Source organism: Schistocerca gregaria, chromosome 7 (assembly GCF_023897955.1).
Source record: "Schistocerca gregaria isolate iqSchGreg1 chromosome 7, iqSchGreg1.2, whole genome shotgun sequence".
Classification (NCBI taxonomy): Eukaryota; Metazoa; Arthropoda; class Insecta; order Orthoptera; family Acrididae; genus Schistocerca; species Schistocerca gregaria.
The window spans coordinates 474,391,647-474,414,692 of NC_064926.1; the positions used below are offsets into that span (position 1 = coordinate 474,391,647).

The 23,046-nt window shown below is 44.0% G+C and overlaps 1 pseudogene; it reads left to right on the forward strand.

Annotated features, from left to right (window-relative positions):
• Positions 1-3,941: 3,941 nt before the first annotated feature.
• Positions 3,942-15,326, forward strand: LOC126282437 (protein lethal(2)essential for life-like; annotated as a pseudogene).
• The last annotated feature ends 7,720 nt before the right edge of the window (positions 15,327-23,046 follow it).

Below are 23,046 nucleotides of genomic sequence, written 5' to 3' on the forward strand. Positions count from 1 at the left end.
TCAGAGCGCTACGTGGCGTTACCAATATAAAAAAACCTAAACAGGCTACTTACACAGTCAATAGAAAATGAATATAGGACAGTAACGTGAAGTATAAATAAGATGATTCGCGATTTACGAAAACCAAAAATGTTGTTGTTGTTGTCGTCTTCAGTCCTGAGACTGGTTTGATGCAGCTCTCCATACTACTCTATCCAGTGCAAGCTTCTTCACCTCCCAGTACATACTGCTGCCTACATCCTTCTGAATCTGCTTAGTGGATTCATCTTTTGGTCTCCCTCTATGAGTTTTACCCTCCACACTGTCCTCCAGTACTAAATTGGTAATCCCTTGATCCCTCAGAACATATTCTACCAACCGATACCTTCTTCTACTCAAGTTGTGCCACAAACTCCTCTTCTCCCCAATTTTATTCAGTACCTCCTCATTAGTTATGTGATCTACCCATTTAATCTTCAGCATTCTTCTGTAGCACCACATTTCGAAAGCTTCTATTCTCTTCTTATCCAAACTATTTATCGTCCATGTTTCACTTCCATACATGGCTACACTCCATACAAATACTTTCAGAAACGACGTCCTGCCACTTAAAACTATACTCGATGTTAACCAATTTCTCTTCTTTAGAAATGCTTTCCTTGCCGTTGCCAGTCTACATTTTATATTCTCTCTACTACGACCATCATCAGTTATTTTGCTCCCCATATAGCAAAACACCTTTACTACTTTAAATGTCTCTTTTCCTAATCCAATTCCCTCAGCATCACCCGACTTAATTCGACTGTGGTGTCACTGCCAGACACCACACTTGCTCCGATAGTATACGTCGGACCCGCGTGTCGCCACTATCAATGATTGCAGACCGAGCGCCGCCACACGGCAGGTCTAGACTTCCTAGCACTCGCCCAGTTGTACAGCCGACTTTGCTAGCGATGGTTCACTGACAAAGTACGTTCTCATTTGCCGAGACGATAGTTAGCATAGTCTTCAGCTACGTTATTTGCTACGACCTAGCAAGGCGCCATTATCAGTACTATTGATATTGTAACTCATGTACCGTCAAGAGCGACGTTCTTCATTAATAGATTAAAGTTAAGTATTCCACCAGCTACGTCCGTTTTTCTCAATTATAATTCCCTTGTCATGTTCCAGACCTCACGTCAGCCTGCGTGAGCTAAAACGCGTGCATTTCGGCCTCCTTTAGCAATATGGTTGGCTCTCCTGCCAACCTCAACATCGACTATATTCTATTATCCTCATTTGGCGTTAGTTAATGTTCATCTTATTCCCTCCTTCCAAGACACTGTCCATTCCGTTCAACTGCTCTTCCAAGTGCTTTGCTGTCTCTGACAGAATGACAATGTCATCGGCGAACCTCAAAGTTTTTATTTCTTCTCCATGGATTTTAATGCCTACTCCGAATTTTTCGTTTGTTTCCTTTACTGCTTGCTCAATATACAGATTTAATAACATTGGGGAGAGGCTACAACCCTATCTTACTCCCTTCCCAACCACTGCTGGCCTTTCATGTCCCTCGACTCTTATAACTGCCATTTGGTTTCTGTACAAATTGTAAATAGCCTTTCGCTCCCTGTATTTCACCCCTGCCACCTTCAGAATTTGAAACAGAGTATTCCAGTCAACATTGTCAAAAGCTTCTATAAGTCTACAAATGCTAGTAACGTCGGTTTGCCTTTCCTTAATCTTTCTTCTAAGATAAGTCGTAGGGTCAGTATTGCCTCACGTGTTCCAACATTTCTACGGGATCCAAACGGATCTTCCCCGAGCTCGGCTTCTACCAGTTTTTCCATTCGTCTGTAAAAAATTCGCATTAGTATTTTTCAGCCGTGACTTATTAAACTGATAGTTCGGTAATTTTCACATCTGTCAACACCTGCTTTCTTTCGAATTGGAATTATTATATTCTTCTTGAAGTCTGAGGGTATTTCGCCTGTCGCATATATCTTGCTCACCAGATGGTAGAGTTTTGTCAGGACTGGCTCTCCCAAGGCTCTCAGTAGTTCTAATGGAATGTTGTCTACTCCAAGGGCTTTGTTGCGGCTCACGTCTTTCAATGCTCTGTCAAACTCTTCATGCAGTATCATATCTCCCATTTCATCTTCATCTACATCCCCTTCCCTTTCTATAACATTGCCCTCAAGTACATCGCCCTTGTATAGACCCTCTACATACTCCTTCCACCTTTCTGCTTTCCCTTCTTTGCTTAGAACTGGGTTTCCATCTGAACTCTTGATATCCATGCAAGTGGTTCTGTTTTCTCCAAAGGTCTCTTTAATTTTCCTGTAAGCAGTATCTATCTTATCCCTAGTGAGATAAGCCTCTACATCCTTACCTGTGTCCTCTAGCCATCCCTGCTTAGCCATTTAGCACTTCCTGTTGATCTCATTTTTAAGACGTTTGTATTCCTTTTTGCCAGCTTCATTTACTGCATTTTTATATTTTCTCCTTTCATCAATTAAATTCAATATTTCTTCTGTTACCCAAGGATTTCTAACAGCTTTCGTCTTTTTACCTACTTTAACCTCTGCTGCCTTCACTACTTCATTCCTCAGAGCTACCCATTCTTCTTCTACTGTATTTCTTTCCCCTATTCCTGTCAATTGCCCCCTTATGCTCTCCCTGAAACTCTGTACAACCTCTGGTTCTTTCAGTTTATCCAGGTCCCATCTCCTTAATTTCCCACATTTTTGCAGTTTCTTCAGCTTTAATCTACAGGTCATAAGCAATAGATTGTGGTCCGAGTCCACATCTGCCCCTGGAAATGTCTTACAACTTAAAACCTGGTTCCTAAATCTCTGTCTTACCATTATATAATCAGTCTGAAACCTTCTAGTATCTCCAGGGTTCTTCCATGTATAAAACCTTCTTTTATGATTCTTGAACCATGTGTTAGCTATGATTAAGTTGTGCTCTGTGCAAAATTCTACCAGGCGGCTTCCTCTTTCATTTCTTACCCCCAATCCATATTCACCTACTATGTTTCCTTCTCTCCCTTTTCCTACACTCGAATTCCAGTCACCCATGACTATTAAATTTTCGTCTCCCTTCACTACCAGAATAATTTCTTTTATCTCATCATACATTTCACCAATTTCTTTATCATCTGCAGAGCTAGTTGACATATAAACTTGTACTACTGTAGTAGGCTTGGGCTTCGTGTCTATCTTGGCCACAATAATGCGTTCACTATGCTGTTTGTAGTAGCTTACCCGCACTCCTATTTTTTATTCATTATTAAACCTACTCCTACATTACCCCTATTTGATTTTGTATTTATAACCCTGTATTCACCTGACCAAAAGTCTTGTTCCTCCTGCCACCGAACTTCACTAATTCCTACTATATCTAACTTTAACCTCTCCATTTCCTTTTTTTAATTTTTTAACCTACGTGCCCGATTAAGGGATCTGACATTCCACGCTCCGATCCGTAGAATGCCAGTTTTCTGTCTCCTGATAATGACGTCCTCCTGAGTAGTGTCCGCCCGGATATCCGAATGGGAGACTATTTTTTACCTCCGGAATATTTTACTCAAGAGGACGCTATCATCATTTAATCATACAGTAAAGCTGCATGCCCTCGGGAAAAATTACGGCTTTAGTTTCCCCTTGCTTTCAGCCGTTCGCAGTGCCACAACAGCAAGGCCGTTTTGGTTAGTGTTACAGGGCCAGATCAGTCAATCATCCAGACTGGTACCCCTGCAACTACTGAAAAGGCTGCTGCCCCTCTCCAGGAACCACAAGTTTGTCTGGCCTCTCAACAGATACCCCTTCATTGTGGTTGCACCTACGGTACGGGTATCTGTGTCGTTGAGGCACGCAAGCCTCCCCACCAACGGCAAGGTCCGTGGTTCATGGACCATATTATAGGTAAAATGAAATTCCGAAATGAACAGGCAACTTTCAAAGTGAATGTCAGAGATGCAGCCTGATGACTGGAGTGACTGTGGGCGGCGCGTCTGTCTGTTTGCAGAGTGGGAGTGCGACCCGGCGGAGGTGGTGTCGCGGGCCGGCGAGCAGGTGGCTGCGGGGGCGGACACGGCGACGGCGGCGGCCTGGCGCTCCCTGGGCGGCTGCCTGCCGGACTTCCTGGCCTCGCTGGAGGGCGTGCACGACGTGCTGCAGGGGCAGGCGGCCGCCGCTGGAGAAGACGGTGAGGGCTCCAGCGGCTCGCGGTGATGAGGTTTGGTGTTGGGGGAGGGGGGGGGGGGGGGGGGGTGCACGGACGGACTTGTGTGGTGGGATCCACGACTGGGCACCGTCTCATTTAAGTCGCCTCCTCTTCAAGCCAAATTATTGCTGTTCACTCGAGGTGTAGTCCCTGCATACTCTTGAATACAGCAAATTTTCGTCGCCAGTGTACGTCTTGGGGAGACCTTCACTGTTGACGCCTGCATTTCGGCTCGAAAATCACCTTGCCGTCACTCTTGAAGTACCTGTCACGGAATGCCATAGCGTATGCCTCTGTGCCCTGTGCAAACGATCTGGATCACGGTCCTGGAGCAAACACGGACCCTTGGAGAACTTCCCACAACACTGGGTCTAGACAGCTAACTCATCAGGAGATTTCGGTACTATGTTCTGTGTTGGTTTGCCCCTTACGAGCGTAACCTGTTATCGCAAGACCACTGCACTCTCAAGAAAGATTCAATGGCATCTTATCCAATTACGATTAGCTCTTCATCATGTTCATCAGTGACTAACCCACATGTTTCGACTGATTGCTTTGTCCTTTTATCTCACAGTCATAATGATGCACACTACAGTGAATAGGCGGCCAAAGAAGTCACCTGAAGGGGCCTGAAAATTGCTGCAATGCTTCCGAAGATCTCCATCTACATCTCCATCAATACTCCGCAAGCCACCAGACGGTGTGTGGCGGAGGGTACCTTGAGTACCTCTACCGGTTCTCCCATCTGTTCCAGTCTCGTATTGTTCGTGGAAAGAAAGACTGTCGGAATGCCTCTGTGTGGGCTCTAATCTCTCTGATTTTACCCTCATGGTCTCTTCGCGAGATACACGTAGGAGGGAGCAATGTAGTGCTTAACTCCTCGGTGAAGGTATGTTCTCGTAACTTCAACAAAAGCCCGTACCGAACTGCAGAGTCTCCCATTGGAGTTTACCTATCATCTCCGTAACGCTTTCGCGATTATTAAATGATCCTGTACCGAAGCGCGCTGCTCTCCGTTGGATCTTCTCTATCTCTTCTATCAACCATATCTGGTACGGATCCCACACCGGTGAACAATATTCAAGCAGTGGGCGAACAAGTGTACTGTAACCTACTGCCTTCGTTTTCGGATTACATTTCCTTAGGATTCTTCCAATGAATCTCAGTCTGGCATCTGCTTTACCGACGATCAACTTTATATGATCATTCCATTTTAAATCACTCCTAATGCGTACTCCCAGATAATTTATGGAATTAACTGCTTCCACTTGCTGACCTGCTATATTGTAGATAAATGACATAGGATCTTTCTATGTATTCACAGCACATTAGGCTTGTCTACATTGAGATTCAATTGCCATTCCCGGCACCATGCGTCAATTCGTTGCAGATCCTCCTGCATTTCAGTACAATTTTCCACTGTTACAACATCTCGATATATTACAGCATCATCCGCATAAACCCTCAGTGAACTTCCAATGTTATCCACAAGATCATTTATGTATATTGTGAATAGCAACGGTCCTACAACACTCCACTTCGGCGCACCTGAAATCACTCTTACTTGGGAAGAATTCTATCCATTGAGAATGACAAGCTGCATTCTGTTATCTAGGAACTCTTCAATCCAATCACACAATGGATCTGATACTCCATATGCTCTTACTTTGTTCATTGAACGACTGTGGGGTACTGTATCGAATGCCTTGCCGAAGTCAAGAAACACGGCATCTACCTGAGTCTCGTGGACGAATAGCGCGAGCTGGGTTTCACACGATCGTCTTTTTCAAAACCCATGTTGATTCCTACAGAGTAGATTTCTAGTCTCCATAAAAGTCATCTACATCTACGCTTATACTCCGCAAGCCACCCAACAGTGTGTGGCGGAGGGCACGTTACTTGCCACTGTCATTACCTCCCTTTTCTGTTCCAGTCCTGTATGGTTCGCGGGAAGGACGACTGTCTGAAAGCCTCTGTGCGCGCTCGAATCTCTCTAATTTTACATTCGTGATCTCCTCGGGAGGTCTAAGTACGGGGAAGCAATATATTCGATACCTCATCCAGAAACGCACTCTCTCAAAACCTGGCAAGCAAGCTACACCGCGATGCAGAGCGCCTCTCTTGGAGCGTCTGCCACTTGAGTTTGCTAAACATCTCCGTAACGCTATCACGGTTACCAAATAACCCTGTCACGAAACGCGCCGCTCTTCTTTGGATCTTCTCTATCTCCTCCGTCAACCCGGCCTAGTACGGATCCCACACTGATGAGCAACACTCAAGTATAGGTTGAACGAGCGTTTTGTAAGCCACCTCCTTTGTTGATGGACTACATTTTCTAGGGACTCTCCCAATGAATCTCAACCTGGCACCCGCTTTGCCAACAACTAATTTCATATTATCATTTCACGTCAAATCGTTCCGCACGCATACTCCCAGATATTTTACAGAAGTAACTGCTTCAAGTGTTTGTTCCGCTATCATATAATCATACAATAAAGGACCCTTCTTTCTATGTATTCGCAATACATTACATTTGTCTATGTTAAGGGTGAGTTGCCACTCCCTGCACCAAGTGCCTATCCGCTACAGATCTTCCTGCATTTCACTGCAATTTTCTAATGCTGCTACTTCTCTGTATACTACAGCATCATCCGCGAAAAGCCGCAGGGGATTTCCGACACTATCTACTAGGTCATTTATATATATTGTGAAAAGCAGTGGTCCCATAACACTCCTCTGTGGCACGCCACAGGTTACTTTAACGTCTGTAGACGTCTCTCCATTGATAATAACATGCTGTGTTCTGTTTGCTAAAAACTCTTCAATCCAGCCACACAGATGGTCTGATATTCCGTAGGCTCTTACTTTGTTTATCAGGCGACAGTGCGGAACTGTATCGAACGCCTTCCGGAAGTCAAGGAAAATAGCATCTGCCTGGGAGCCTTTATCTAATATTTTCTCCGTCTCATGAACAAATAAAGCAAGTTGGGTCTCACACGATCGCTGTTTCCGGAATCCATTTTGATTCCTACAGAGTAGATTCTGTGTTTCCAAAAACGACATGATACTCGAGCATACCGCAGTCCACCGATTTTTCTTGAATAGAAATGAGCGCGACGACCTTTATTACCTTGAACTTGGGATGTGATACAGCCGGACGAGCCATCACGAAGAATAGCACGGAGTAGTCGAAAGCAACGAGAAACTATCACATTAAAGATCCATTTGGATATCTCACGTGGAGCAACCATGGCAGTATCTAATGATGTATGTGTCCCCCATCTGATCACGAATTTCGTACGTCTGGTTGGAGAAGTGGCGAAGCTTCTCGCGTCGCCATTTCCACGAAATTCTGGCAGAGAAGCAGCAGGAGAATCAGAAAAAGAGAGAAAAAGATGAATTTAACATCACCACCAGGAATGTCCTAACATTGTTAAATATTGGAAAACTAGGGGAAGCCAAGAAGACTATGCTAAAGTGTCATCTGGATATTTTAGAATATTAATGATAAAGTTAAAAGCAACCTCAGTTGACGTAACCATAACTTAGGTATATTTACCAGCAGCAAATTCTAACCATGAGGAAACTGAAAAAAAAAATTAGGACTGCATCAAAGAATTAATGAAAATGATAAACACCAAACATAAATGCTGCGAAGTCCGTGACTCTTCGTTTATCGGTCTGCTGTTCACGTATAATAATTTTAATAATCAGTCATTTTGTTCATTTGAAAGGACTTTCTTGTTGTGGTTTTTTCAGTTACCGTCTCTGCTGTGGCTCCTTGGAACTACTGCTCACAAATGTGAAATGGTGCCTGAAACGCGACGTCCCTATCAACAAGATGACGGTCAAAACAAATCTATGTCGCAGCTTGTAAAGCTTGACAAGATTTTCCTGTGGATTTCTCGATTTCTGTGTTGACAGTCAGCTGCTGTGTCTTCTGTGTATCTTGCTTGTCGAATTTGGTCGACGATCGTTGCTCCAAAAATACACAAAAAGTGTTCCTGGAATTCCACCGTCACGTAAAAAAAAAAAGATTTTATTTTTAATGACACTTGTATCAATCTCTTCCATGTGGAAATTACCACTAGAGCAACTGTAATTACGTGATATGACATGACAGAGACTGTTGGAGGAAAAAGTAAATGGCAATTATTGCGTCGTTTCATTGGTATTATCTCCATTTCTGAGACAGGCTGAGTAATTTCCTTGTTACTGTACTATAGGATGCTTGCAATTAATGTGTGGCTATTCACAGAGGTCCAGTGTGGGCTGTAATTATCGCATGGCAGCGATAATTGGTAGATATTCTAACGCTTTAATGCGGAATCAATTTACTCTGGAATTAAATTAGTTCAAGTTTTGGGCACCAGGTGCAAATCTGACACTATAAATGCAAGAAAGAGGTATAGAAATGTTTCCATATGCAATTGATTAGGAACGGTGCGTTGGCAGTAAACATCTAACAAGTGATAAAGGCATCATACGTATTAATTTTAGTATTAACCGGTACTTATACAATGAATTCAATTTGGGGAGCGGAGACGTCGACGTGACCAACAGTTGCTCGCAGCAGTTCCGGTTGAATTTTAGGTACGTGTTCCCATATACTGGTCTTCAGGTACAGACCGAACGTGTCCCTGGTAAACGCGTTCTTTTAGATATTCTCAGAGCCAGAAGTCACATGGATCAGATCAGGTCATACCCATGCATCTGGAAAATCTCTGGAGATCTTTCACTGGGCGAGTGGCATGGGGTGTTGCCCGCCTTGCATGAAAACAGTCGTTTCTTCACAGTTGCGCTCTTGCAAATGGGGGATCAAATGCTGTACAAGGAGGACTCGATGAAGCTCAGACGGCACGGTAAACCTGATAGGCACTTTGGGTGTATTCTCTTCAAACAAGAACAGGCAGAGAGTCCACACGACGCATTCACTTATGGCGACTCCAATGACTCTTCGTGCACAACACATGGCTCAACAGTATTCCAAATTTGGCAGTTGTGTATGTTCATTGCACCCTGTAGTGTAAACTCTCATTGCATATGTCGTTCCATAGAATGTCATTCCATAGAATATTTCGCGGCCACATGTCGTCAACTTCGACCAGTGTCAGAAACCGAAGAGCAAATTCAGAACGTTGCTGTGGATCATATGGTCCCTGTTGTTGCACTGTTTGATCTCGTTCGGGCACCAGTGTAAAATAGACCAGCAAAACTTTCCGTAATGTTGACCCAGGTCACTAGTCGTGGCACGGGCTGCACGGTCAGTTGCAACAACTGCAACGTCATCAGTAACTACCACCAGGGTAGGACGCATCCCTCGTCCAGGTGCCGTACCAAGCTGACCCCAGTTTTCGAATTTCATCATCATCTTCCTGAAGCCATTAAATGAAACCGGGGCTCTCCTGAGACCTTTCATTCGGCGATACTCCCTCAATGCAGCTCTGTAATGGCTGCTGTTCACGTAAATCAGTTTCGGTCGCCAGCCATGTTGTTCACTCGCATTATGGCTTGTCAAATCCAGCGTGAATGTCATAGCGTCCTACAAACAGTGTACAATACCATATTTGCACCTGGTGGCCAAAATTGGAACTAATTTTTTTCCAGGGTAAATCGGTTCCGCATTAACGCATTTGCATATCTACCAAGTTTTGCTGCCGAACAACAATGACAGCCCACACTGGATCTCTGCGAGTAGCTACAGTTCGGTTACAACCACCTGGTACTTAACTGACTATGGGCTTCTAGACAGAGGCATTCCACCGTCGTTTGTTCTGGGTGCTGGACAGAGGGCGAGAGCTGCGGGGCGACATTTGTGTGCGCCAGCCTTAACCCGGATGCAGAGGCCGCCCTGGAGGGCCAAGAGCAGACCCCGACGGAGACGCAGACGCAGCTGACGGTGTCGACAGCGAGTCGCGCCGGCGCCCACCTGCTGGCGGGCAGTCTGCGTGGCGTCGCCCGCCTCGTCTACGACACCGCCGTTGACGTCAGCGTCTCCAGCGGCGACGACCCCGGCGTCTACCGGTGAGTCCACATCCTGTACGCCTGGCCACAGTCCCAAGGCCGGCTGTGTTTTATTGCTCTCGTTATTGGTTATTCAGTCATATTGGTATCGAAACGTACAGGTTCGAGAATAAATGGGCGTCTCTAGTGGTTCCCTCAACCCTCTAATCCCCTTATTCTTTCAAACTGAGCTAAAATACACGTTCCAGCTGCCTTAATGTGACCATCGCCTCTGTTCGATTTCAACGTGCATAACCACTCACAGACGACAGATGACAGCACTAGCAGTGTCTAACAACCCTATCAGATCAAAGGTCAAAAATTAATTATGATTGTAGTGTTGCTCACGCTGCTAAATATTGCATTTTCGGGAAACAATAAAGTTATATTATGCGGCAGGCGTCATTAGAGCACATTTAATAAAGTCATTTCTTGAAATAATGGATAAACTAGGCACTCATCTTTTCGTGTTTCCCACGCTGCTCTCGTTGTGAACTCATGCCTCAATCGTCGAAAATCTAGGTAGTGATGATTCCAAGTTCGGACGTAATGAGGCCTAGATGTTATTCTGCGATAATCAAAAGTTTTATAGATGTGTTTTATAAACCGTTCTTGAAGATTAAACTTTTGCAAGTTAGGACAATGGTGATGTAAAAGAGTAATCAGCACTCAGATTTTAAGTTACACTTCTTTTTTATTACTTTTGTTGCAACATCAAGTAACTCGTTCCAAAACATCACTTCACAATATAAAACATACTTGAAAATACCTTCCTCACTGTTATAGTTCACATTTCATAAACTCACTACAATTTGCGTCTTTTTTCTAACATGACGACCAAAGCTTGACTCTCTAATAACCGCTTACGAGCCCAAAAATCAGAGTTACAAGTACGTCAAAGATCATAGTGACTAAAGAAAAATACACATAAGAATAATATCATTGCAACATAAACATACCGATGTATCGAAGTACCTCTACATTAGTGAAATCAAATCTCAATGTTGTCAGAGAAATATGTTAACTATTTTACAGAAACACAGTAGAATATTGCTGCTATCGAGAGGTTGAGGTGAGGTGCCGTAATGGTTGCGTAATTCAAGTACCACTGCAAGTGGAAGATATATAAAGCGTGTCGGGAGACGTGGAAAACAGTGCAGAAGTTGTCGTAAAGCGGAAACAGAGCGATTTATACGACGTCCAAAGGGGCATGATCATTGACTTCCGCGCCATGGGTGGAAACATTTCGGAAGCAGTTAAGTTTGTAAATTTTTTTCATCTGCTAGTGGTTGAAGTACACTTTAAATAGTAAAATGGCGCTATGGCGCCCAGACAATTGTGATGCGTACCAACGGAGTCTCCTCACTGAAAGTTCAGTGAACACTGCTGCGTACGGCCCTCCGCAGCAGGCATCTGGTTGATGCACTCATGGTGACTGCTGTTCACGGGCGACGAAGGCTGGAATTTTCACACCATTACCGAAACTGCGGGTCCTCTGAGTGGCGACAGGTGGCCTTCAGATGAATCACCCCGAGCCATGGCTGACTCATGCTATGCGCTGGATTAAACCTTCGTTGCGATCCTGTGTTTAGTCTCCCTCGGTTATTGCGATTATGCTGTTATCCTCTCCTTCCGCGGTGTGTATCGATATTGGCACCTAGGACTATCTTTGACCTGGCGCTTGTAGTTTCCGGCTGGGCGGAGTGCGACCGGTCGGTCGGTTGGCGTGGAGCAGCGAGGAATTCTCCTCCGGACGTAGTGTGGCCGGGGCATGCTCGTGGTCTCCACGCAGTGTCTGAGAGTGTGGCGCTGTTCCCATTGCTACGAGGTCCGTGGCTCACCGACCCCGGACACGAAAGTTGAGTTCTGATTTAATTTACCAGCAAGTCAAGACTGTTCACATTGTGTCGTTTGGAGTTCGTTATCGGCTGGTGGGATATTCCCGCGAGCAACAACGTGGTTTTTAAGTTGGAAAATTCTAGCCACCCTCCGGTGGAGTTTCACTGTATTTGGTTATTTGAATTGAAGTACAGCAGCGGAATCTTCTGCCTTGTGGCCGTTAACGTTCCGGTAACCTGCCCTGGCCGTTGACGTTAATTTCAGGCAGTGTGGTTTCTTCATCGTGTTGTTGCTGTCCAACACGGTGTGTAGTTTGACAGCTCCATATATGATTGGTTGTGGGCACCAATATCTCCTATGTTGTTCCGTTGAACTCCCTGTTGTGCCCTGGAAGTTATCTTGTCGGTGGGTCCGTTGACTGTCGCTCGGTTGGGTTGTCGTCGGATAGTGAACGCTTGGCCCGACTGCCTGTCTCACCTAAGCGAGCGTTAGTGTTTGAATTCCAAGCCGACCCTCTAACAACTGAGCGCCCTTGGTTGTACTGCCTTTCTTTTTCATTTTTTTTTTGGTCTTGTTGTTTGTACTTGTATGGCTCCTAGCCGATTTTTTTTTTTAAATTAAGGTTGTGTTGCCCTTAAGGCGTAATATTCTTTAGGCCTTCAGCCTAATTTAAAGAACTGTTTCACGTAAGACCTTTGGCATTTTAAGGTTTTAATGTTGTTGAATTTAAGTGCTGAGCCTTCAGCCGATCTGAGTTTCAGTTGTTTTGCTCTTATGGCCTTCAGCTTAAATTAAAGAGCTGTTTCACGTAATGCCTTTGGTATTTTAAAAAAAATTAATGTTATGGAGTTTTAAGTGTTAGGCCTTCAGGCGTTTGGAGTTTAATTTGTTTGCTCTTGAAGTGTATGATTCTTTGAGCCTTCAGCCTAACTAACGAATTGTTTTAAGATACGGCCTTACCTTTTAAATTTCTGTTTTGGTTGAGTTTTGCCTAATTAAGAACTGTTTTATGTAAGACCTTTATGGTTTTTTTTTTAATTTAACGTTGTTCAGCCTTAAGTGTTGGGCTTTTAGCCGATTTTGAATTTAAATTGTTTGCTCTGAAAATCTCAGATTCTTTGGGCCTTCAGCCTAAATAAAGAACTGTTGTAAGATAAGGCTTGCCTTTTAAATTTCTGATTATGCTTGCGTTTTAAACTATTGGCCTTCAGCCGTTTTTAAATTAAAGCGGCTTTCAGCCGGTAATTAAGTCCCAGAGATTAAAGCTGTGTGTTTTTAAAAAAAATTGGGCTTTTGTAATGTCTGTTTAAATAATATAGTTGTATGTTCGGGTTTAACTGAGCCCCTTATTTTGGTCCTTTCCACAATTTAACTACCTGTCCTGTCCTACGAATTAAGCTGGGCTTCTCACACGCGTTATACTCCATCGGACAGATTCCCGTTGGTGTGTACGAACGTGTAACAATCGTCGGCATGTTCCAGAGTGGACGAGGAAGCGTTATGATCTGGGCAATATTTTCGTGGCATCCCCGGGATGACATCGTCGTCCTGGAAGCACAATGGACCATAACAAGTATGCATCTGTCCTTGGTCCCATGTGCACCCCTACACGCTCTTTATTTTCTCCTTGTCACGATGGCATTTACCAGCAGGACAATGCAACGTATCACACAGCTTGCTAAATACGTGGATGAGTTTACCATACTCCCCTGGCCACCAAAATCACTGGATTGAAACCCAGTCGAGAATCCTTGGGACCACATCGGTCGGGCTGTTCGCACTATGGATCCTCAACCGAGAAACCTAACACTGCTGGCCACGTCACAGGTGTCAGCATTGCTGCACATCGCTGTCGGTACTTTCCAGAACCTTCCTCTGTATTACACAAATCGGTCACTTCAAACACACAATTATCGGTTACGACTCGAGTAACACGTCTTGAAGATTTTTAGGCATTCATAATTTTGCAGTCACACAGAAAATCTGGAATTCGCATTTTCGTCTTTACGGTTTATCCGCGATTACTCTCGGACTCTCCTCCATACTTCCGAAAAATTAAAACATCTTTTCAGATCTGATGTAAACACGTCCGATCTTGATGATAGCTGAGTTCCGAAGCCTCTCCGGACTCCACAAAGTCGTTCTCTAACCCTCAAAAATACGCGCAAATGTCCTCTCTCCTGCCTGGCGGAGAAACATCATACCCAGTCAGCTTGCAGACCTAAACCGCACTTTCCTGCGTCTTTTACTTTAGATCAATCACAATGTATTATCTTTTCAGAAACATTTATTGAATGAACAAGTTAAGAAAACCCACAAATATCAAAATAATTCTCTCTCTGGATTATCGGCGTATAGTACTTATTTCCCCAGTACTATACATTGGTGAATAATGCATTACAAATTTATCCTGAACATATGAATGACTCACGCTATCCATTTACAATTCTCAAGTTACCTTATGCTCAGTGGATTACTTTCCATTCACACCTGCATTCTACCTAATAATTGAAGACATTAAATAAGCAACAATAAACGGAAAACACAGAATTAATAGGAGACAAAAATTATTTACGAAAATACATTTATTTTTATTTTTTGTCTGCTTAGGATTTCGCTGCCTGAATGGTAGCGGCATTTTTCGGCTGCAGCCGTGAAGTATTAGCGCCAACTAGACCGTAAGGGCCATGACTCATCACTACCTGTATGTCAGTACACGGTATCGTCAGACTTCTATTGTTGTGATGCATGGCGCTGAGCCGCAGCCTGCCAGGGTCTGAAGGGTCGACCGTCAGATGTCGTTATTCGATCAACTTTTCGGCTGGGGGCTGACACATGACGATTTACTTTTCCCTCGTCTGTCTGTCGTTCCTACTCTGTCTGGTTACTACAGACCATGGCGTCATTTGGAGGTTCGTAACGCTGGTGTATGTACCATCCAAAACAACAAAGATGGGTTCATGGTTAATCTAGACGTCCAGCAGTTTCAGCCGGAGGAACTGACGGTAAAGGTGTTGGGCGACAGTGCGGTGGTAGAGGAAAAACATGAAGAGCGTCAAGATGAGCACGGCTACATATCGCACCACATGCAGCATCGCTAATTGCTGCCGAAGGACTTAGTGACTGAAAGGGTGCAGACGCAACTATCATGGGGCGGTGTCCTCACAATCATGTCACCAAAGAAGGCTCTCCCTCCAGTGGAGGGCGGTGAGCGAGTAGTATCAGCAGTACAGACGGGTGTTCCAGCAGTTGCCAACCAGCAACAGCAGGGACAGAAATGGAGCAGTGAATAATCCATTGCCAGCCGCAGTGGCCGAGCGGTTCTAGGCGCTTCAGTCTGGAACCGCGCGACCGCTACGGCCGCATGTTCGAATCCTGCCTCGGGCATGGATGTGTGTGGTGTCCTTAGGTTAGCTAGGTTTAAGTAGTTCTAAGGTTTAGGGGACTGGTGACCTCAGATGTTAAGTCCCATAGTGCTCAGAGTCATTTGAGTAATCCATTGCTGGTGCACGACTCAAGTTTTGTATTGATTGATTGTTTTTTGTATTGTCGTTGTTCCTTCGTTCCAGATCTTCAACACTTCTCTTTTATGCTTCCCGTCAAGGAGGTGTTATGCATTTGAAAGACAGCGTTCAATAATATTTAAAACACTTTCGTTTTCTGTAAGTGCAAAACAATGTTTCATACACAACTGTTCGACGAATATATTTTTTGTACTGTTTGTAGTGATGTTTATTCTCACATTGTAAGACTGAAAGTTTTTGTATTGCTGTTCAATAAACACTTTTTACGAAAAAAAAGTAGGCGACAAGGTACTGGATGTCGACGCCTGATCAAAAATGTGGAGGTGGAAGGCTTGTCCACTACGTAAGGAAGAATTGGAGGTCATCTGTGACAGATGTAATGACAGAGTACTATGAAAGTGTGGGAACAAACAAAAAAAGGGTATGATGAGGCACGTGATCAGCGGTAAATCTTGGCTTTATCAATCTCAAGCCAAAAGGGTTGCGAATCCCAGAGCTTGCGATCAAGTCAACTATTTCGGGTGGCGATTACGTCCCACTAGAGCCCTTCAATTTCTAATCAATAGCGACAGTTGACAGCCAATCTCGCTATATTCATTTAATCTAGAGTATTGCATGTTCTGACAGGGCATGCAATCTGCAGTGTGGGTTGGTGGACAGCCCGTCCATATTTGTTCCCCACAATGAAGTCCATTAAGATCGTTATCTCATAAGAAGTCTACTACTAGGTACACCGAGTGAACATCTAGATCGCACAGTCTGATCGATTCTAAAATGGTATTCAAATAAGTCTAAGAGCTCTCCGTCCAGTTCTTAATAGAGTCACCTATTGTGATATACACGGGATGCTTGGCTATTATGGGACAAGCGAATGCAGCGAGTTGAGGGCAATGAAGCAAGCAATGGACCCATTTGATTTTTATGTCAGGATTTTTTTAAAAAGCTTTAGTATATTCTAGCCCTGTTGATAGTGCCGATGAGGCCGGGAACACAGTTGTGGATGCATTCGTAACACGGCTGGGATTTTTGAACGTTAAGAAAACCGGTCAGGAGACGTATTGGAAACTGCCTTCACATGAACGGTGGCCACAGGGAGGACTCGTTTGAATGCGTTTGTCCGCAAATGCGTTTCTGCAGTATCTTCGGGGACTCTGTTATACGCTATTCATGTACTCAGTCATAACATATTGTATCGCGAAAACCATTGACATTCGAACCAAGGATCATTGTGATTATTTGCTTGTTTCATTGTCCTCTGCTCACACATTTCGTTTATACCTGCATTAGTCAATTATTCTGCACTATTTTTAACAAAGGTTTTACAAAAATTTTCTCGTTCGATGATTGCTTTCAAAATCCTCTGTCCTCTTCATTGTTTCGCATAGATATAGTATGGGAACAATGCCCTGCAAGTTTCGTGACTTTCGAAGGCATTCAGGACGAGGAGAAGGCGCGGCAGGGGGTGGGGGAGGGGGAGAGGCGGTCCTTTGTTTGCAGAGGCTTCACGTGTGAGTCGTGAGTCTCGAGCAGGCCAGCCAGCCAGCCAGCGTCACGTAACGTGATGAAGGGCGCTCCTCTGGCGCCTGCTGCCGTCCTGAGCTGACGCGGTCGCTTAGCTGCGGGTCTCAACGCCCCCTTTGTGCTCGGCAAGTGCCGCGCGTGACACACACACACACACACACACACACACACACACACACACACGACGAAATGCGTCAGCTCTGTGTGCTTTTTTCTGTTCCAGCAGCGGTGGAGAACGTTTTTGGCCCGTTAACCACTCTATGAGAGGAAGGACTTGTATGATGAAGTGACAGAAGAAGAAATAGGAGTCTATACGGAAGAGGTAGCTATCCAGTATTAGAGTCGGAGTGTAACAGGGATTTGGAAGATTTGTGATCAAATAAGGCTGGAGCAATAGATAACGTTGAACGATGTCAAAGTTAGAGTAAGGAGGGCCATGCATGAAGCGTTCACTGAATTCTAAAGTAAAATTCTATGTACCGACTTAACAGAAAATCCTAGGAAGTTCTGGTCTTACGTTAAGTCAGTAAGTGGCTCGAAACACCATATCCAGACACTCCGGGATGATGTTGGCATAGAAACAGAGGATGAAATACTAAACACCTTTTTCCAAAGCTGTTTTACAGAGGAAGATCGCAATGCAGTTCCTTCTCTAAATCCTCGCACAAACGAAAAAATGACAGACATACAATTAAGTGTCCAAGGGATAGAAATCAACTGGAATCACTCAAGAGAAAAGTCCACTGGACCTGACGGGATACCAATTCGATTCTACACAGAGCACGCGAAAGAACTTTCCCCCCTTCTGACAGCCGTGTACCGCAAGTCTCTAGAGGAACGGAAGTTTCCAAATGATTGGAAAAGAGCACAGATAGTCCCGGTCTTCAAGAAAGGTCGCCGAGCAGATGCGCAAAGCTATAGACCTACATCTCTGACGTCGATCTGTTGTAGAATTTTAGAACATGTTTTTTGCTCGCGTATCATGTCGTTTCTGGAAACCCAGAACCTACTCTGTAGGAATCTACATGGATTCCGGAAACAGCGATCGTGTGAGACCCAACTCGCTTTATTTGTTCATGAGACCGAGAAAATATTAGATACAGGCTCCCAGGCAGATGCTATTTTCCTTGACTTCCGGAAGGCGTTCGATACAGTTCCGCACTGTCGTCTCATAAACAAAGTAAAAGCCTACGGAATATCAGACCAGCTGTGTGGCTGGATTGAAGAGTTTATTGCAAACAGAACACAGCATGTTGTTATCAATGGAGAAACGTCTACAGACGTTAAAGTAACTTCTGGCGTGGCATAGTGGAGTGTTATGGAACCATTGCTTTTCACTATGTATATAAATGACCTAGTAGATAGTGTCGGAAATCCCATGCGGCTTTTCGCGGATGATGCTGTAATATACAGAGAAGTAGCAGCAACAGAAAATTGCAGTGAAATGCAGGAACATCTGTAGCGGATAGGCACTTGGTGCAGGGAGTGGCAACTGACCCTTAACATAGACAAATGTAATGTATTGCGAATACATAGAAAGAAGGATCCTTTATTGTACGATTATATGATAGCGGAACAAACACTGGAAGCAGTTACTTCTGTAAAATATCTGGGAGTATGCGTGCGGAACGATTTGACGTGAAATGATCATTTGAAATTAGTTGTTGGCAAGGCGGGTGCCAGGTTGAGATTCATTGGGAGAGTCCCTAGAAAATGTAGTCCATCAACAAAGGAGGTGGCTTACAAAACGCTCGTTCAACCTATACTTGAGTGTTGCTCATCAGTGTGGGATCCGTACTAGGCCGGGTTGACGGAGGAGATAGAGAAGATCCAAAGAAGAGCGGCGCGTTTCGTCACAGGGTTATTTGGTAAGCGTGATAGCGTTACGGAGATGTTTAGCAAACTCAAGTGGAAGACTCTGCAAGAGAGGCGCTCTGCATCGCGGTGTAGCTTGCTCGCCAGGTTTCGAGAGGGTGCTTTTCTGGATGAGACATCGAATATATTGCTTCCCCTACTTATACCTCCCGAGGAGATAACGAATGTAAAATCAGAGAGATTCGAGCGCGCACGGAGGCTTTCCGGCAGTCGTTCTTCCCGCGAACCATGCGCGACTGGAACAGGAAAGAGGGGTAATGACAGTGGCACGTGATGTGCCCTCCGCCACACACTGTTGGATGCCTGTGGAGTATAAATGTAGATGTAGGTGTAGAATACACCTTCAGAACCTCTAAAATCATTGGGGCAAGTGGCAACCCAACAGCAACATAACTTCGTGTGTAGAACCTACGAGACATACCATCACATTTTTGAAAAATATCAATCACACAGTCTATGAGACGGCAAGGCCAAATAAGTGTGAGAACTATCCCACAATCAGCTTAACAGTTCAAGTAACCAAGTTGTTGACAAAAATAATAACAAAAAAATAGAAAAGGAGATCGACGAGCCGTTAAATGACGGAGAGTCTGCCTGTGTGTTGAATCAATGAGACTGGAGACTTATTATCAGACAGCCGGAAAAGTATCATCCACACAATCCCTAAAACTGTAACGGCAGTTAAGTGCTAACTCTATCGTACTGTCAGCTTAACAGCACGCGGATCCAAGTTCTTGACAACGAGAATGGAAAAGGAAATTGATGATCTGTTGCATGACGATTGGTTCGAATTTCGGAAAGATAAAAGTAACAGAGTGACCGTTCTAACGCTGCGCTTGACTATGAAACGAAGACGTAAGACAATTCAAGACACCTTCAAAGGAGTTCTCGCTCTGGAAAAAGCGTTCGACAATGAAAAATGAAACGAGATGTTTGAAACTCTGGAAAAAAAATAGGAGTAAGGTACAATGAAAGACGGCCAATATACATTATGTACTCGGACAAAAAATAAAAGGACATAGTAAGAATGGAAGACAAACAACGTAGTGCTCCGATTAAGAAGAGGATAAGTTTGGGTTACAGGCTTTCGTTCCTCCTATACAGCGAAGAAACACTAGCGAAAATAAAAGTTAGTTTCAATAGCGGAATTAAAATTCAAAGTGAAAGGATATCAATGAAAAGATTCGCTGATGCGATTCCTGTCCTCGGTGGAAGCGAAGAGAAATTACAGGACGCGTTGAATGGGATGACAGACTAACGAGTACAAATATGCGCTGAGAGTAAACCGAAGGAAGACAAAAGTGACGAGGATCTGCAGAAATGAGATTATTGATAAATTTAAGATTAAAACTGGTGATCACGAAGTAGATGAAATCAGTAAATTCTGTTCTCTTGGAAGCAAAATAACACATGACGGAAGAAAAACAGGAGTATATAATAATCAGACTAGCACAGACCTTAATTATATATGCGGTGTCTGTTCTGTCGGATACCACACACACATATACATATAGTTGAGGCGTGGACAGCCAGTGATTCACCCAGTGCAGATGCGCACTAGGCTTGAACTCTTACGGGAAATCCCGCGAGTAATAAGGATAAGGGGGAAGGGGCACTACATTGGTAGTGTGTGGACAGGTTGAGAATTTGGGTCAACCGGGAGGCGCGGTAGGGTAGTCGGAACAGCTGCGATGACCACTGTGTCCGGATGGTGCAGTAGTCGACGTAACGGCCTAGTAAGCACGAGACATGGGTTAGAATCCTGGTCCGGCACAAATTTTCAACCTTCCCCCTTGATTTCAATAAATGCCCACTCGTAGGCAATGTATATAATTCCTTTGTATCTTGAGTCATAGTTGCTGCTGCTGGATCAAATGTAGACCTTAACCTCAGTAAGAGTTTCTGTGACTGTATGTTTGGAGCACTGCAGTATATGATGCTGAATCAGTATATATATTATTTTCGATTATTCCCTTTTAAGAGAGCGATTGAACTTGAGTAGTCATGATTTCTACTTCTTTCTTCGTTCTTCCCAAATTCTCTTCAAACGTCACTGTGTTCTCTCTTGCGTTCTTCCGACCATCTTTTTCTCGTTCTGTTCTCCGTGTGTTCTTGTTTAAGTGTGTGTTTCTTTATGATGATACTAAACTGTTCTCTGTTATTTATGTTGTTGTGTGTGATCCTCAGTTCTTTAATGTCCTCTTCTGTTTCAGTGATCCACTTTGTCTTGTTTTTGCTCTTGTTTACTATCTCAAAGATTTGCCTTGTGAGTCTGCTTTTATTCCTCCTGCCTGTATGTTAAAAAAATTTCATCTTTCTCTTTCTAATGGTGTCTGTTATTGTTTCTGTCTTTGTAAATCTCTCTAGTTGGCCTCTTCACCCAAATTCCTTTCCGAAACACTGGTCCGTATATTTTCCTCATATATAGGTAATGGAGGGAGCTGTAGAGGGTAAAAACTATAGGGTAACACAGAAATTTGAATACCACCAACAAATAACGGAGGACGTAACGAACAAATACTACTCTGAGGAAGAGGAGATTCATGTTTAGCATCTCGTCGACAACAAGGTCATTAGAGACGGAGCACAAGCTTGAATTAGGGAATGATGGAGAAGGAAGCAGACCGCTCCATTTCAAAGGAACCATCCTGGCATATGCCTGAAGCGATTTAGGGAAATCACAGAAAATCTAAATCAAGATGGGCGGACGCGGATTTCAACCGTCGTCCTCCCGTACGCGAGTACTGCAGTGTGCTAATCACTGCGCTACCCCGCTCGGTAAAATGCTACTCTGAAGTGAAGTGTTTGGCACAAATAACGATTTAGTGGCAACCAGCGTCAGATCCTTCAGAAGATTGATAACTCAAAAAATTAATAAAGAAAGAAGACTTGGCTTTAGAGCAGAGGGAACAGTATCGTGTCGCAGACAGCGTAGAATACTGACGAGGGAACAGATCAGCTGTATCAGTCCGCTTTCTCATACAGGAGTGTTCTCTGAAAACGTGTTAACTCACTTCCATCTGATTTCACGTAGATGTTCTTTGAGAATTTTTTTCTCGGGATGTGTTATAGATATAAATTTCAAATTTGTTCAAAATGTTTATTGATATTTCCTCTACAAACTGGAATTTTTCAACCGGAAATGTCGAAGACCAAAGGTGGAAGTGCCGTCGGAACGAAACAAAATTTCGATGTAGACCTCCACGCGCGGTATGTCACAGGTCAGCCGGCTCGTCCGAAATCAAAATTGAGTTGATGTTAGCGAAGTATATAAGATTCTTTAAGAGCTGTACCTCGCTTAAATTATTTGGACCATAGGAAACAAAATGGCGGCCATTTCCAAAAATAGGGTTTTTTCATCGATTTTTCGACTTCGTCGGCCAAGTAAATTTTTTTATAGTTGATGGATCGGAATAAAAGTGGTGCAACTCCTAGACAATTTAGTTAGCTTCGTCGGAAACAAAGAATCATGCCACACGATTCACTAGATTTTAAGTTACCATACCGCGCGATGAAAAAAACGTCATTTCGAGAAAAACGCGTTTGAAGTTTTGACTACATATAAATGCTATATTATGTAACGTACGTTCAATCTGCTATTCCGGGTCCATAAACTAGTCCTTCTCTTCCTCACAGAGGGCGTTCTGCTCGATCTAAGCCATCCTGCGCTGCCCCAGAGCCGCTCGTAAAGCCGGTGACAAGTGGTTTTCGGCCGCTTGAATCAGGTGGTCGTCCGAATGTTTCGCGAACTGCGTCGAATAGAGCCCCAGGGTAACATCCATCGTTGTCATGGTCTTCAGAATTGCTGAATACCCTTCTTTGAAGCTGCTCACTACCAGGAAAGTATCAATCTCCACAGTCTTTGCACCAAAATGCAAATGCTTGGGAGATAACTTCCAAACACACGCGTTCAAACTTTCATTTGAATTTTGTGTGTTTCCTACCAAGCACTGGTACAATAACTCTTCCTCCGAAAGAAAAAAAAATGGTGCGTGAAAAACGACGATTTCAGGCAGGTGCTTTTTTTTTTGTTCAACCGCGGATAACAAACATATCAGTTCCGTATTCGGAAAAACCGTTTCTGGGGTGGATT